This window comes from Podarcis tiliguerta (assembly GCF_965153285.1).
Source record: "Podarcis tiliguerta genome assembly, chromosome: 6".
NCBI classification, from domain to species: Eukaryota; Metazoa; Chordata; class Lepidosauria; order Squamata; family Lacertidae; genus Podarcis; species Podarcis tiliguerta.
Window position 1 is genome coordinate 48,968,627 of NC_139539.1, and position 13,946 is coordinate 48,982,572.

The window sequence follows — 13,946 nt, forward strand, 5'->3', positions numbered from 1 at the left end:
TTCTGCCACTAGTTACAACTTTAACTTTCTCAAAGATAAGATGGTTTGGTTGTGCTTTTGTGGCTTCTTTGGGAGAGAATTGGCAGGCAAATTCAGTTTCAAGCCAGACCTGAATTTGGCAAATCTCGTCCTTGGCTTCCAGGCCCGTGCAGAGCTTGTCTGAGGCCCAGGGCAGAAGTCTTGTTATATAATAAAAGTTACAAAGTAAAAAAAAAAGCAGCCAGTCCAGTTACATAAGATGGCAGAGCCACTCAGCTTACCCCTCTGAAGCCCAGGGCAAGTGTACTGAGCTGCCCACCCCCCACTCTGCACAGTCTTGCTGGCATGGACTGAGATGTGAGATGAGCTGTTTCAAAATCTGCCAAATTCATATTCACTCCCTTCGCTGCAAGTACCGGTAATTGAAATGTCTCAAAGGTGTGGGAGATGTAGCTGCTAACAATGCTGTTCTCTAGGGTTTACCCACATTATTCTCCTTTGAAATGATTCTGGGTAACTTTTCTGGCTGCTGGCTGCTTTTATTAGTGAAATGCAAGCCAGCAGACCTTTCTAAGTTTTGCATCTGTGCCTATAACCATGGTTTGAATGGGGTACTAGAAAGGTAAGTGAAAGGGGAAGGAAAAGTACGTGCTGGAAGGTTCATTGAGTTGTGGAGGATTGTGCACTAGTTGTAGGGCTGGTTGTGGCTTTTTTGCTTCAGTTACACATGTGGACATAGAACTTAAGGAACTCTCACTTATTTTGAGCAGCTGTTGCATCACCAGTTGTCTTACTGTTCCATTTGCTAATCTTCTGAAAAAAGATTCCTATGGAAATATGTGAGAGAGTTGAACAGCCAAAATTTTTCTTTGTCTGGCTAGTTTTGCAACACTCCAGCTCATATTTTGAGGAAGATGCTCAAATGTTCTTCACATATTGAAGGTCATTGCAGAAAACCAAAATCCTCTAAAAACTAGCACAGGGAGAAAATGATTTAGGATTTAGGTGATTTAGGTGTGAGCAAGCGTTGTTTACACCTGAAGCCTTCTCCCAGTGACTTCCACTCTTTGGGATGAGTTTGTCACAGAAGCACTTGGCTGAAATACCATGGATCTAGCTACATTAAATTCAACCCATTTTTCAGAAAGGTTTAGGGGCGAAGCTTACCTGTTGCAGTACCTGCTGCTAATGCAGTCTAGATCTTCTGTATGTCCTAGAGAACTCATTTCTGGCACATGACTTATGTGGAAGATGTCTGTCAGTGACTTCCCTCTTCTAATTAAGAACTGGTGTATGGTGTGTTAAATCTTTCTATGTATAAATCTTTCCTACACTTTGTTTTTATCCTCTCTGGCCTCATTCATGCCAAATCTCCACAGGGACTGGGCCGATGACCAGACATTACTAGACATTATTAAAGAAACAGGAGGGCTGCAAGGATGGAAGGTTTTATCATCTTGCCCAGGGTATATTCCTGCTCTGGGCTGCCTTTTCTGCTCCTTGTAGAACACAGCAAGAACTGGCAGGAGGCCTAGGAGCTGTCACTACATAAAGACAGCATCTGCCTGCCACTTGCCCAGGGTATGAACATAAGGTCAGGCTTGTCCTCTCAGCTTGTGTGTGAGGCCCAGACAGGGCTGGATTGAGGCAAGCACAGTAGCTCTCTGTGCTTGTACTACGGAAGTATGAGGAAAAGCCAACAGGAGGTGCAAGGGGAGCTCAGGGCTGGGGAGGAGAGAACTCTGCTCGCTACAGTTGAGGTGAGATCTTTTAAAACTGCACTCATCTCTTTGGTGTTTCTTCTTAGTAGACACTCAGACATAGAACAGGATGTGGGGAGTGGTCTGGAGAAGCCCCAGCTCTTTCACTTCCATTGTTTTCAAATCTCTCCTTTAAATGTCCTCTATACTCTCAGAGCAGGCCAGGATAGAAATAAATAACCTGCCAGTTTGCAACAAAAGCAAATAAATAGTAAATTCCTCAAACTGGTGAGTGTGGACAGTTTGGGAAATTGGTCACTGGGCTGCTAGCAATTAACTGGAGGCAATGCAGCATGAGGAGCTGAAGTGCAAATATTTGGGGGCCAGATACAAATATCAAAGACAGATTCTGCTTTCCCAATCCTCCTTCCTGTCATGCATGCTCTCTATATTTTTGGCGACTGCTCTGTGGTGCTTTAATAAATTTATTAGCCTACCTTTTTAGTTCAAATTGAAACACACAATGTAATAAATATCAACATTTTTAAAAAGCAAGAGTCTGTACTCAGGATTTGTTAATAGCTTCTAGCATAGCTAGACACAACTGCCCTGTGGTTTCATATGGGTCTTGGGGCTGAGGTGGGGGATGCAATTTCTTTCTCTCTCTCTCTCTCTCTCTCTCTCTGTGTGTGTGTGTGTGTGTGTGTGTGTGTGTGTGTGAAGTAGTCCTGAATAGGATCAGAGTTTTGCTTCTCCTAGATGGGTTACTTTCCCATGTTGACAAGCCCTACCTGCCTCTCATTTCCATCTACACAGCATGTGCAGAAACCACCTTTTTGACCGCTGGACCTACTATTGGTCTCATCCACTCAATCTGTTGCAGCCTGTCTTCACATGCAGGGGAAGTCCAACACTGTGGGTTTGAGACCCATTGGCTACCCACGCCTGGTTCAGCCAGCCAGTCGAAGCTGTTCCTGGTGTGTGTGGCCGCTGTCAGCTTCTAGGAGGCACAGGTGAGGGCTGAGGGCAGGATGAGGACCAGAGCCAGACACACTGCCCCAGAAGGAGCACAGTGTGACTTTCATCAGAGGTATTACCCCTCCTTTCTAATGAAAATAATATATGGATGGGGAAGCATGATGTTTTCATTGAACAAGGTTGAAGAAAGGGTAACCACTGTTTACCAAAATGCCGATGTGATAAAACCAGTTGGGTGCTGTGTAGCATGAATAGCTACTGAATGATAAGGAATGGCAACACATATGGGAAGCAAGCCTGAGCAAGTTTTTGCAGTGCTCATATCACTCAGAAGAGAGTCAAGGAAGATGCTGTAGCTCTGTGGACTTGTAAAGAGTTTCAGTGTCTCCCTGTGTTGTTGACTCTTGCTTTGGCTTATCGGAGCATAACAGGAGTATTGGGGAATGGGAAAAGCAGCTCTATGGAGACCAGGCTCACAGCAGCATTTTTCCTTCTCCCCACAACCATTTCCATCATGGAAGAAGGGAATTTTTATCTGTATACTATGCCTGGTTTTTTGTTTTGTTTTGTTTTTTACTTCTCTGAATGTCTTCATTTTAAGATTTCTCTTCTACCCTAGTAACTCTGGCCTCCCACTAAGATTCAGTACAGCTTGTGCTATGCTATTTGGATATATTCTTTACAATATTTATTAGTCATTGCATTTGTAGCCCACCTTTTTCTCTAAAGATCTCAAGATGACGTACATGGTTCTCTCTCTCCTCACTTAATCCTCACAACAGTTCTGTGAGGTAGGATAAACTGAAGGCAGCGACTGGCCCAAGGTCACACAGTGAGTTTCATGGTTGAGTGGAGATTTGAACCCAGTTCCTAGCCCAACTCTTTAACCACAACACAATACTGGCTGGTGTGGCAGCTACCTTGGGTTAAGCAGACTTATGAAACTGCATTTCCCTAAAGTGTGGATAGTAATGGATTCAGGAGCTATTTTGGCATGCAAGTGGTATATAAATAAAGGAAGTCACCCTGGGTATCTTCATATGTTGTGTGCTGATGAAAGAGTCCCAGAGCCCAGTGAGTCCCTCAGCAGCAAACAGTGTTTATGGGGAACTGTTAGCATTCATTTGCTTTCTAATCTATGCCATGAATGCTCTGCTGCTTGCAGACACTCTTGGGTTACCTGTCTGGCCTTAGCTCAGGGACGTAATAAGAAGTGGGCTTACTTGCAAGCTGTTCCTTGTGAATTGTGGTGATTCACAGGAGACCTCAGGGAAGGCTGCTTGCCAGCAATTAATGCCCTGAAGACTCGGAGGGCATTGTCCCATAGCAACATTGCTCTGCCAGAGCTCTGTGCCTGTATGGGAGGGGGGAGTGGTGGAGCGTAGGCAGGCAGATTGGAGTACAAAGCAATTTAATTAGCTGTGAGCCTTCTTGTATGTCTCTTAGGGAAGGAGTACTTGGCAGATTGAATGCTCACTCCCACTACCCTTTTGTGAGGCCTTTTGCCAGGACTACTTCTCAAGATCGTTGTGGATGGAATAGTGAAACTGCTGAAGAAGAAGAAACCTTGCAAACCTTGCCTTCCTGTGCTGAGACAGAATTTGTATCAACTCCAATATCCTAAAAGAATGACTTTGATTGTGTAGGCTGCAAATATTCCATACCATTAAATTCTGCACCATAAGAACTAAAATGCTGGATAAATTATGGGCTGGGTGGATTTATAAATCAAGGTAGGGATGTTCATGATTTGCTGCCTGCATCAGTGGGGCATCATGTCACACTGCAGGGTGATTGGTAGGTCTGATGTGGTACCATATAGTGCCACTTTTAATCTAGCAGGCACTCAGCATGAACTGACCTTAGCACTCCAGAGGCCCCTTGAACCCCTGTCCATGTAACACAGGGGAGAGGTGGTGGCCAGATGAAAGCAGAATGTCTGAGCTTACAGGCACAGTACTGGCCAGGCCAAAAGTTGTCCTGGTGTTATTCCTAGTTGACTAGCACACCTTCCAGTGCTAAATAGCAGGATGTCACAGAATCCTTTGCATTAGACATCCCTGCAGCATCCTGTGTCTTTTGTGTGAGATGTCAGAAGTCTTGTGTGCTGCTAAGCACTTCAACACATGCCATTTCTGACCAAGCAGGTGCACTGCCCAAAATGAGATGTTCCTGTTGCTAGGCAACTGCCCAGTGTTGTCCCCTCCTCACTCTGTTTCCCTCCTCAAATATCCATGCAGCCAGGACTAAAATGTAATAGCAGTGGTGGACCAGCTAATTAGACATGGACGTAATGCTTGGCCCCCTGTGCTTTAACATTATGAAGCATGCGCCCAGGAGACACGGTGCTAAGTGAAGGGATGTGAAGACAAAGGCTTTCTTTTGCATGAGTCACCAGCTATCTACCAACAGTCTATCCAGTACTATAGGCAAACACCTCCACCTGAAAGATACTCTTTCCTGCCAAGGGGCAATAACACAACACCACCAGGCGTTCTGCAGATAGCAATGTAAACAATTCATATGCCTTGTACATGTTTTACTGTTGCTGACCTCCACACATTTATACATGCATTATACCATTGTACATGTGTACTCTAGGCAAAAACCTGCCTTTTGCAACATGTCTGAGTGACTTGCTCCACTAATAATAATAATAATAATAATAATAATACTGTAATTTATTATTCATACCCCGCTCATCTGGCTGGGTTTCCCCAGCCACTCTGGGCAGCTTCCAACTGAATATTAAAAACAATAAAACAATACTGAAGGACAAATCTCTCCATAGACCCTTCCCTCCTGTAGCAGGTGCATGCAGCCTATGCTGGAGTATTCGCCTGCCCTAGGGGTGGGAGAGAAAGGAGGTTCTTTTGGGGGCTGATTACTCTGTTTCAGATTGACAGTTCAGCTTTTACTCTCTGAAGAGTTGCCAGGATAACAGATGCTGTTGCATGAATTCAGTCATCCTGCTCCCGGGGATATTTTTAGGTCCGCTAGTGAACAAGCATAGAATTTGGAACCTGAGCCATCAGCTCCTTTCAGAGTCAGCAGTTCAGAATGGCAAAGCAGTTTTGGCAGTCTGTCGCTAAGGAAGATGCTTCGGAATCCAGGTGAGGCCAGGGCTCAGCAATTCAAGGTAGGATTTGGGGATGGGGGAGCACTCTCATTTGAAAAGCAACTCTGACCGCAAAAGAGAGATTCCACTGCAGAACAGCATTGCCATTAATACATCTCTTGACTGTAGGGGATTTGGGGAGTGTCAAAAAGCCACTGTTCAAGTTCTGGTTGTGTTTTTATAATATTCAGAGCTGGATATGGTGCACTGTGGTGTGGGTGTATTGTACAGCTGGTAGCAAATGCAAAACAAACTGATTAGATGTGTATAGAAATAGATTTGCAGATATGAATCCGAATGAATGCAGAAAATATGCCAGGGCTGCTGCTTGTGAGAGATCAGCACATGATATACTATTCAGATGGCTTATCTGTGAACATGTTTCAAATTCCTAAAAATGTCACAGGTTCTATCACAAAGAGCACTGTGTGAAACAGTCCACCCTAGAAAGCGCTGGCACTCTTAAAATGCATGAATGCTTTTGGAAGAAGCTGGGGGTGGGGTGGGAAGAACTCGTGCAATCATACAGAGGAGAGACAATATCATGCCTAAATCTGGCCAATTGCATCCTGAAAGTTTCCAAGCAAACAGCCAATCATAGAAGCAAGAGAGTTCTAATACATTCTTTTCAGGTAACTCTCTGATCTCCAACAGGCTCTAACAGTTATTCTCTAATCAGCTGATTTAAGTTAGATAATTTCAGACCCTCCAAGTGTCCCTATTTCCCAGGGATGTCCCTGATTTATAGAAGCCATCCTGGTTTCTGATTTGATCCCGGAATGTCCCACTTTTCTTAGGATGTCCCTATTTTCATTGGAGAAATGTTGGAGGGTATGACATGATCTGACCCCCCAAGCTGTCTGAAGGCAATCCTCTATAGGGAAGTTTTTTTATGTTTATATATACTGTATGTTAGAAGCTGCCCAGAGTGGCTGGGGAAACCAAGTAAGATGTGTGGGGGTATAAATATATTTTAACTTCAAAACAGCTGTGGGGGTTGGGGCTGAGTCAGATCAGAGATTTGGCACTGGCAGATTGAAATACTTTATTGTCACTTGTACAACTTGTATACAGTGAGATTACACGAGCACCCCCCACTCAGCTCTCTTAGTCTTAATTCCCCTCGTTTACTGATGCACACCCACCAAACCCGAAAGTCAGTTGCCCTGTTGTTATCTTTTCATTCAGCAGCCTAACAACCCACGGATTGAAGCTGTTCTTTACCCTGTTGGTGCGACTAATCATGCTTCTGTATCTTCTGCCTGAGGGCCTATTATTACTTTCTTTAAATTTCCATATTGCCCTTCATCTGAAGATCACAGGGTGGTTTACAATATAAAAACACATGCATTTCTATTTATCTAAGTAATACATTTCCAAAAATGCTGTTATTTTTCCTGGGAGAGGGGAGAATACAGGCAACATGATACATGTACCTGCATGCTTTCCCTCATGAGGCAAATGGGGGAGGAAGGGTATGTAGATTTAGACTGGGCATGGGAAGATGTAAATGCTCCCTTTCTCAGCACTTCCTCACTGATTCAATTTGCACACACCCACACCCCAAAAAATCTGGTTTGAACAGCAACTCCGTGTTTCTAATCTAGCTTTCACCTACAGTAAATGCATGATGCATGCCAATTGCATTTGTTACATGTGTACAAATGTTTGCATTGTAAACACCACAAAGTATGAAGGAGGAACGTGTGAAGGAAGAGGTGAGTAATGGACTTCTGCCAGGCCACAGCTGCCATGCACTGTATGCATTATCTACAGGCTTTTTGCTTCACACTTTCCAGTGCTCATTGCCACAAAGACTGATGTATACACAACAAAGTGTTGGCCATGTGACGTAAGAACTGACTCACGTCAGAATCACTCAGGCAAGACTCCTTTCTCATGGAATCATTATACATGGCTGGCTCAACTGCATAAACAACCCAGACAATTATTTAAGATACTGATATTTTTCTGGCTACTAAGGCTGCATATTAACTGAGAGGCATGTCCCAGGGTCCCCCTGCAGGGTCACAGTGGGTTCTAAAAAGCAAAGGTAGCTGTGTTGGTCCAAAAGAAAAAAAACCTCCAGAGCTGAGCGATACCTTTCTTGGAACCCATCCAAATATCACTGAAGTGTGGCAAACTTCTATAAGTCTTAAACAAGCACACAAAGCAGAGGGTGATGGGGCAAGGAAAAATCAACTAGTAAAAAATTAGACACATGAAAGCTGGAGTTAGTGAGAGGCTGACTAGAGGTAGGCTACAGCCACTCATTTAGCACAATAGATTCCTGAGGATGATGGATGATGAATTATCGCTGCTGAAATCCTAGATCAGTGTCCCAAAGAGGTGCGAGTCCTGCATGCATTGTTCATTTATTGGCCTTTTTGTACATCTGGCCATAGTCTGAGTCAGAGAGTTGAGTATCAGCAGAACTTCCTCTTCCACTTAGTTCGCTGAGCTTAGTTAGTGAGGAGGATAGCTACTCCCTGGGGCTGCACCTGAGCTCTCTAACATTTTGTTAACAATTACAACTATGGGACTCGGCTTATCACCCACAGAGCAGCCTCTGCTTACTTCCATTAAGTTAAAAGGCTCCTGCTGGGATGCTTTTCTGAGAGACACCTGGAATAGACTAAGTTAGCAACAAGATATGATGAGAAAATTAATGGAACCTATTTGCACATTGATTGATTCCTCACCGTGCCTTTATCTATTCTGTTGATCATAACTTCCTGGCTTTAAGAAACACAGGAATTTTGTCTCATTTAAAATAATTATTTGCTTAGTAGAATATATATAAGACATGGATTTAGAGGAGAGGGAAGAAGAAGAGAGCTGCTTAGGGAAGCAAAGTTCTCTGATAGCAGGAAAGTGTGTGTCCTTTTCACCATTGTATGTGTTGTGAAGTACTAAGGATAACAAACACAGCACACCTAAGACCACTGGCTGCCCAAAGGACACGTCTGCACCTTCCCCACCCTCTTCAGTGCTGGTAACAGGACATTGTCCTCCACTGGGCTTGAGGGCAGTAGGCTAGTTAGGGGATACAGGGCAGGATGCATGGTGCACTCTGCTTCCAACAGAGATAATAGTATTTTATTTTAATCTTTTGTTGGAAGCCACCCAGAGTGACTGGGGAAACCCAGCCAGATGGGCAGGGTAGAAATGAAGAAGAAGAAGAAGAAGAAGAAGAAGAAGAAGAAGAAGCAGCAGCTGAGTGGCAGCCACACAAACACACACCTCTGCCACCTAACACAATCACTTCACTCTCTGGGTTGGTCCTGTGAGCAGCGCATGAACCTTTGAATGTGCAAAGCTATTGTCTGACTATTGGCGAGGCAACCCACAAATTGACCAGTTTCAACAAGGAGAAATAGCAGGGATGGGTACAACTCAGAAGCAATCACCAGAAAACAAACACAACAGAGCTGTTTTCCAACTGCCACTTCTCCCCCACGTCACCCCCTCACAATTACAGCAATTGCAGCCTTTCAGAGAAAGAAGTACTAAATAAAAGAACAAGATCTTATAAGAGATCATAGTTTTTACACTTCACAATTTGAAAGAACAAAATATGTTCCTAGAACAGGGAGTATAGACTCAAAAGATTAAGCAGAGTTGCAAATTATGACCAACTTAAGCCCATCTTTTATAAATAAAAGAGGTGAATTTAAATTTATAAACTTTAGATTTGCAAAAGGAAGGGATCAGATAATGGTGATTCCCCCGAGTTAAGTCCCTGTAATTCTATCCTACTTCTCCTCTTCTGCCCCATTTTCCTTTCCATCCCTATTTAGGCAGCCATTTCCTTCTCCCCTTTTATGCAGGATAATAATACGGCGATGATTCTTTTTCTTCTTGGTTCTGGACATTCCTGCTGAGAAAGGGGTGAAGTGGAGAGTTGCACATGCCAAATAAACCTTGGACTTTTTCTTATGTGCTCTCTTCTTGAAAGCATCAGTAAATCCCAGAGAAGCTGTACGACATTGTAACGTTGTTTAATCAAACTTAATTACTTCCTAGTTTTTATGTCCTCTTAGCGACATCCAGCTTGACATCTGTTTGAAAATACCATTTAATGTGAAACAACACATTAAAGCCCTAAACACCACCCAGTAATCATAGCCCTAATCTTCTAGGTGGCAGTTAGATGGTTGCCTGCAAAGACTGATCCTGAGTGAACAGTTTCAAGATTCAGTTGTCTCAAGATTCATTGTGGCAGGAAATCTGATTTTGTTGTGGAGGCTTTCCAGCAGGTAAGACACCTGAGAACATGGAGTTGTGTTTCCAGAGAGACAAAACACAGGCTGAATAACAAATGAGAACCTTGTTGCTGTCTGTCTTAACTACCTAGATAATTGCTAATCTCACCTTTTCTCAGAAGCAGGTCATTGCCTATATCAGAGGTCATTTGGTTTGTGAGTGAACACTGGAGAAGAGGTGAGTGGTCGAACCCTCCAGCATCCAGCCATGACGAGGCCTTTTAGTTTTTTGTGCTCAGCGTGGGGTGTGATGAGGGATTGTTGTGATGAGCCATGACTGGATTCTTGTTGTTTCTGTACCTTGTACATAGTGATAGCTTGCCCCAACTGCTTAAAGTGGACTTCAGTTGAAGGTGCTGAATAATACTAATCCTTATCACATTCAGGTAGGTAGCCGTGTTGGTCTGAAATAAATAAAAAACTTTAAAAATTGTCCAGTAGCACCTTAGAGACCAACTAAGTTTGTTCTAGGTATAAGCTTTCGTGTGCATGCACACTTCTTCAGATCTGGACTACTTGACAATTTTTTGTAGTGCTGCTGGACAATTTTTTAATTTATTTCGACTGCATCAGACCAACATGGCTACTTTATCGCATTATTTCACAGGGACCAGGTCTCTCCTTAAGAATTGCTTTACGAACTATGTATCTTTGTTAAGGCGTTTAAGCTCTGTTAAGCCAACCCAGCAGCTGCCAGTATCTTATTTCATTAGTAATTAGGTTCAACAATACCTTTTGTCACTAAATCTTGTTTACTTTTATTAATTTCAATGTCCTGCACTTAGTTCTGTTGGACAGTACACCTATCCTCTCACAAATTTGGGCCTAGTTAGACTTGGTAGCATGAAATGGGTCTAACCCCCACCCCACACCCCACAGGGCATTTCCAGTAGGTGACAGCCTATAACAAATCAGATAAAGAGTGAACAAATGACACCTTGATGTTGTAACTGATATTATCATGGTCCTGGGATAGTATTGTTGCAGGGTCTGATTGACTATTGTTGCTCGTGAGAGTAGCTGTTTTAAATTAGGGAGCCATCTGTAAGCAAGGACAGACCTCCTACTCAAGCACTATGAGAAGGGTATCTCATTGTCTAAGATGAGCACTGATGATACATTGGAATGCTTTAGGTGGAGCTGTGAGTGAAAAGAAATTGTGTTATGTTGCTTCCTCTCTTGGGTATGTCCTGAAAAGGAAAAAAAAAGTGAATAGCATGAGAAGAGCCCTGATCGTTCAGTCAGATGACCACTGTCAAGCATTCTGCTCCCACAGTGGCCAACCAGATGACTATGGGAAGCTGGCAGCAAAAGTCCTCTTCCATTTGTTGTAGTAGGAAATGTTGAAATGTTTCATTTAATCCAAACAGAGTTTAGTGGATTAAGTCTCTTTCCATATGTTATCTCAGGCAGCTTTAGAAACTAATGCAATTTCTAGAGCCAATTTCTTGGTTAGTTCTGTCGGCTTTGAGGACTGCCTTATATGCTGTTCATATTATCCTTGGAGGATTGAATTATTTCCTTGAGTGCAGGGTGGCAGAGCTAACACAGTTGAGAGGAAAATCCAAATCCCTTCATTTTCACCAGTTCTTCATATTGCTTAAGATTATGATTGGGGGGAGGGGATGGCACCTCTGTTGTGTCCTTATTTTTAAAATTCTGATAGGGAAACACAACACCTGACATTTTATCATCTAGTGAAGTAGTCTTCATATGCCAGGGATAGGAGGACATGTTGAAGTGTTTATGAGAAATATGCAAATACCAAATACAATTGGTTTTTTAAATGGTGGCAATCAGTCCAAGCTGAACATAAGCTGAACAAAGTCCACTTGGTCTTCTTGTGTCATGTGCAAAATAATGACTGATCTGTAGTAAAAATATGACCTGTAGTTTTATGGATCAACGTTGCTACACAATAATAATGTGGAAAGTTCCAGGTTCAATCCCTGGCATCTCCAGTTAGGGTTGGAAAAGACTCTTACCTGAAACCTTGAAGAGCCATGTTGGGCAACACTGAGCTGGATAACGAATGATCCGAATCAGTATAAGGCAGCTTTCCTTATTCCTAACGTTGTGTCATAAAAAGCTGATGTTATATTCATACGTATTAAAAGAGCAGCTGTTTCCAAGACTCAAGAAGCAATAAGGACACATAGCATTCATGGGAGATTCAACTGCAAAAGTCGTTGAACTGACATTAGAAAGGATTTAGAAGTGAGAGACAAGAGAGACAAAGAATCCAGAAGGCAAATTATCTGAGGAAATGTGGGAGAAATCATGCATTTTTTTAGTCCAGAAAAGAAAACTGAGGGAAACAGTATGAGTTTTCAGGCAGAGTTGTTCACTCCGAGAAAAGGGCAATATGTAAGGGTTAATTTATGTGAAGCATTAGGATCGACTTTCTAACTGTAAGAAACCTGATGAGGGAACATTGGAGGTATCGGCTAAGTAATCTTCAGTTAATGCTTTAATGGTAATGCATTAGGTATAGAATATCCTGGTCTAGGGCAAAAGCTGGACCAGATGATTCACTGGACCCCCTTCCTTTGGGAAGCAATCGGGAAGCATGATTTCTATGGGCACTTTCCAGCCTATGTTAAAGACTTTAATGCCTGATTTAAACAGCAGATTTCTCTCATTCTAATATCAAGTGAACTTTGTATATGCTTCTTTTAGGATGGATTGTGTTCCATTTATGTATTAAATTTCTTAGACACTTCTCCAGACACATGCTGATGGTGCCCAGAAATTTGATTTTATCATGTCAAGCATGTGTGATTTGCACTGACCGCTGATTAGTTTCCAGGTTCAATTCAGGATATTGGTATTAGCCACAAAGCTTTCAATGGATTGGGATGTAGGTATCTCATGGACTAGCTTTTTCAGCAGGCTTCTCTGCTCCACAAGTTGCAATCATCATCTGAGACTCTGCTGCAGGTCCTACAGCCTAATGAGGTGAAGGTAGTGTCAGCTAGGCTTAGGGCTTTTCCCCATGTAGCACCCACCCTATGGAATGTCCTGACAAAAGAGAAATGTTAAGCTCCTTCACTGTATTATTTCAAGTGTCTGGTGAAGTCATGATTTTGTTATAGGGATTTTGGCTTATTAAAAAGCTTTTGTAACGGCTTAGGTTATGTCTATTTATTGACTGTTGGGATTTGTTGACTTGTGGTTTGCTGTATTGGATTTAGTTCAGAGTGTTCTTGTATTATTATTTAATATGTTGAATGGCCTTTCGTTTATTTGGAAAATAACATGTGGTGAATGCTACTAACAGTGACAATCTTTTAAAAACCAGTATAGAAGCAAAGTTGAAATATAATAAATATACTAGCATATTCAAAAGAGCCCAGCAGAAATATTAGCAAATGAAAATGCTTTTAGTTGCTGGTGGAAACTATTTAATGAAGGGGACACTCTTATCTCTCAAGGGAGTTGTGGATCTAAAATGAAATTGTGAAAGACCTACTTGTAATGGATAATCTACTTAATCACAAAAGCATGGTTAACTCAACTGACACAAAGAGCGCAGACTGACTACATAAAGATCATAAAAAAATTCAGGTCAGCTGCTTACATGTCAATGTTTAATGAGGAGATGGCAGTCTCCACAGTTTCAGTGTCACACTGAATCTAAAACTGAGATGTTTGCGTCTTGCATTATGTCCAATGCACAACCGTACAGTATAAAACTAAAAAAGAGCACTTGGAACAATTCTAATTTAAACCAAAACAAATGCAAGGCACTAGCTCAGAAAAACACACACAGCAGACTCTTAACAGTGAAGGAACAATTGTTGGACTCAACTCAATGCTGTCAATCTTTAACAATTACGCCGAAAAAAAGGTGGTGCTTAAGTAATAGAAATATTTTGAAGGAAACTCTGTGAATGCTAAGTAACA

At 42.3% G+C, this 13,946-nt stretch overlaps 1 protein-coding gene across 2 annotated transcripts in view; it reads left to right on the forward strand.

Moving 5' to 3' along the window:
* The first annotated feature begins 5,570 nt into the window (after positions 1–5,570).
* Positions 5,571–13,946, forward strand: part of ST3GAL3 (ST3 beta-galactoside alpha-2,3-sialyltransferase 3) — a 178,999-nt gene continuing 170,623 nt past the window's right edge. Inside the window, exon 1 of one of the 2 annotated variants that reach the window (XM_083446108.1) lies at positions 5,571–5,796. The gene's annotated coding sequence lies outside the window, so the exon portion shown is untranslated. The remainder of the gene's footprint in view (positions 5,797–13,946) is intronic. The other variant, XM_083446109.1, reaches the window with a different exon arrangement.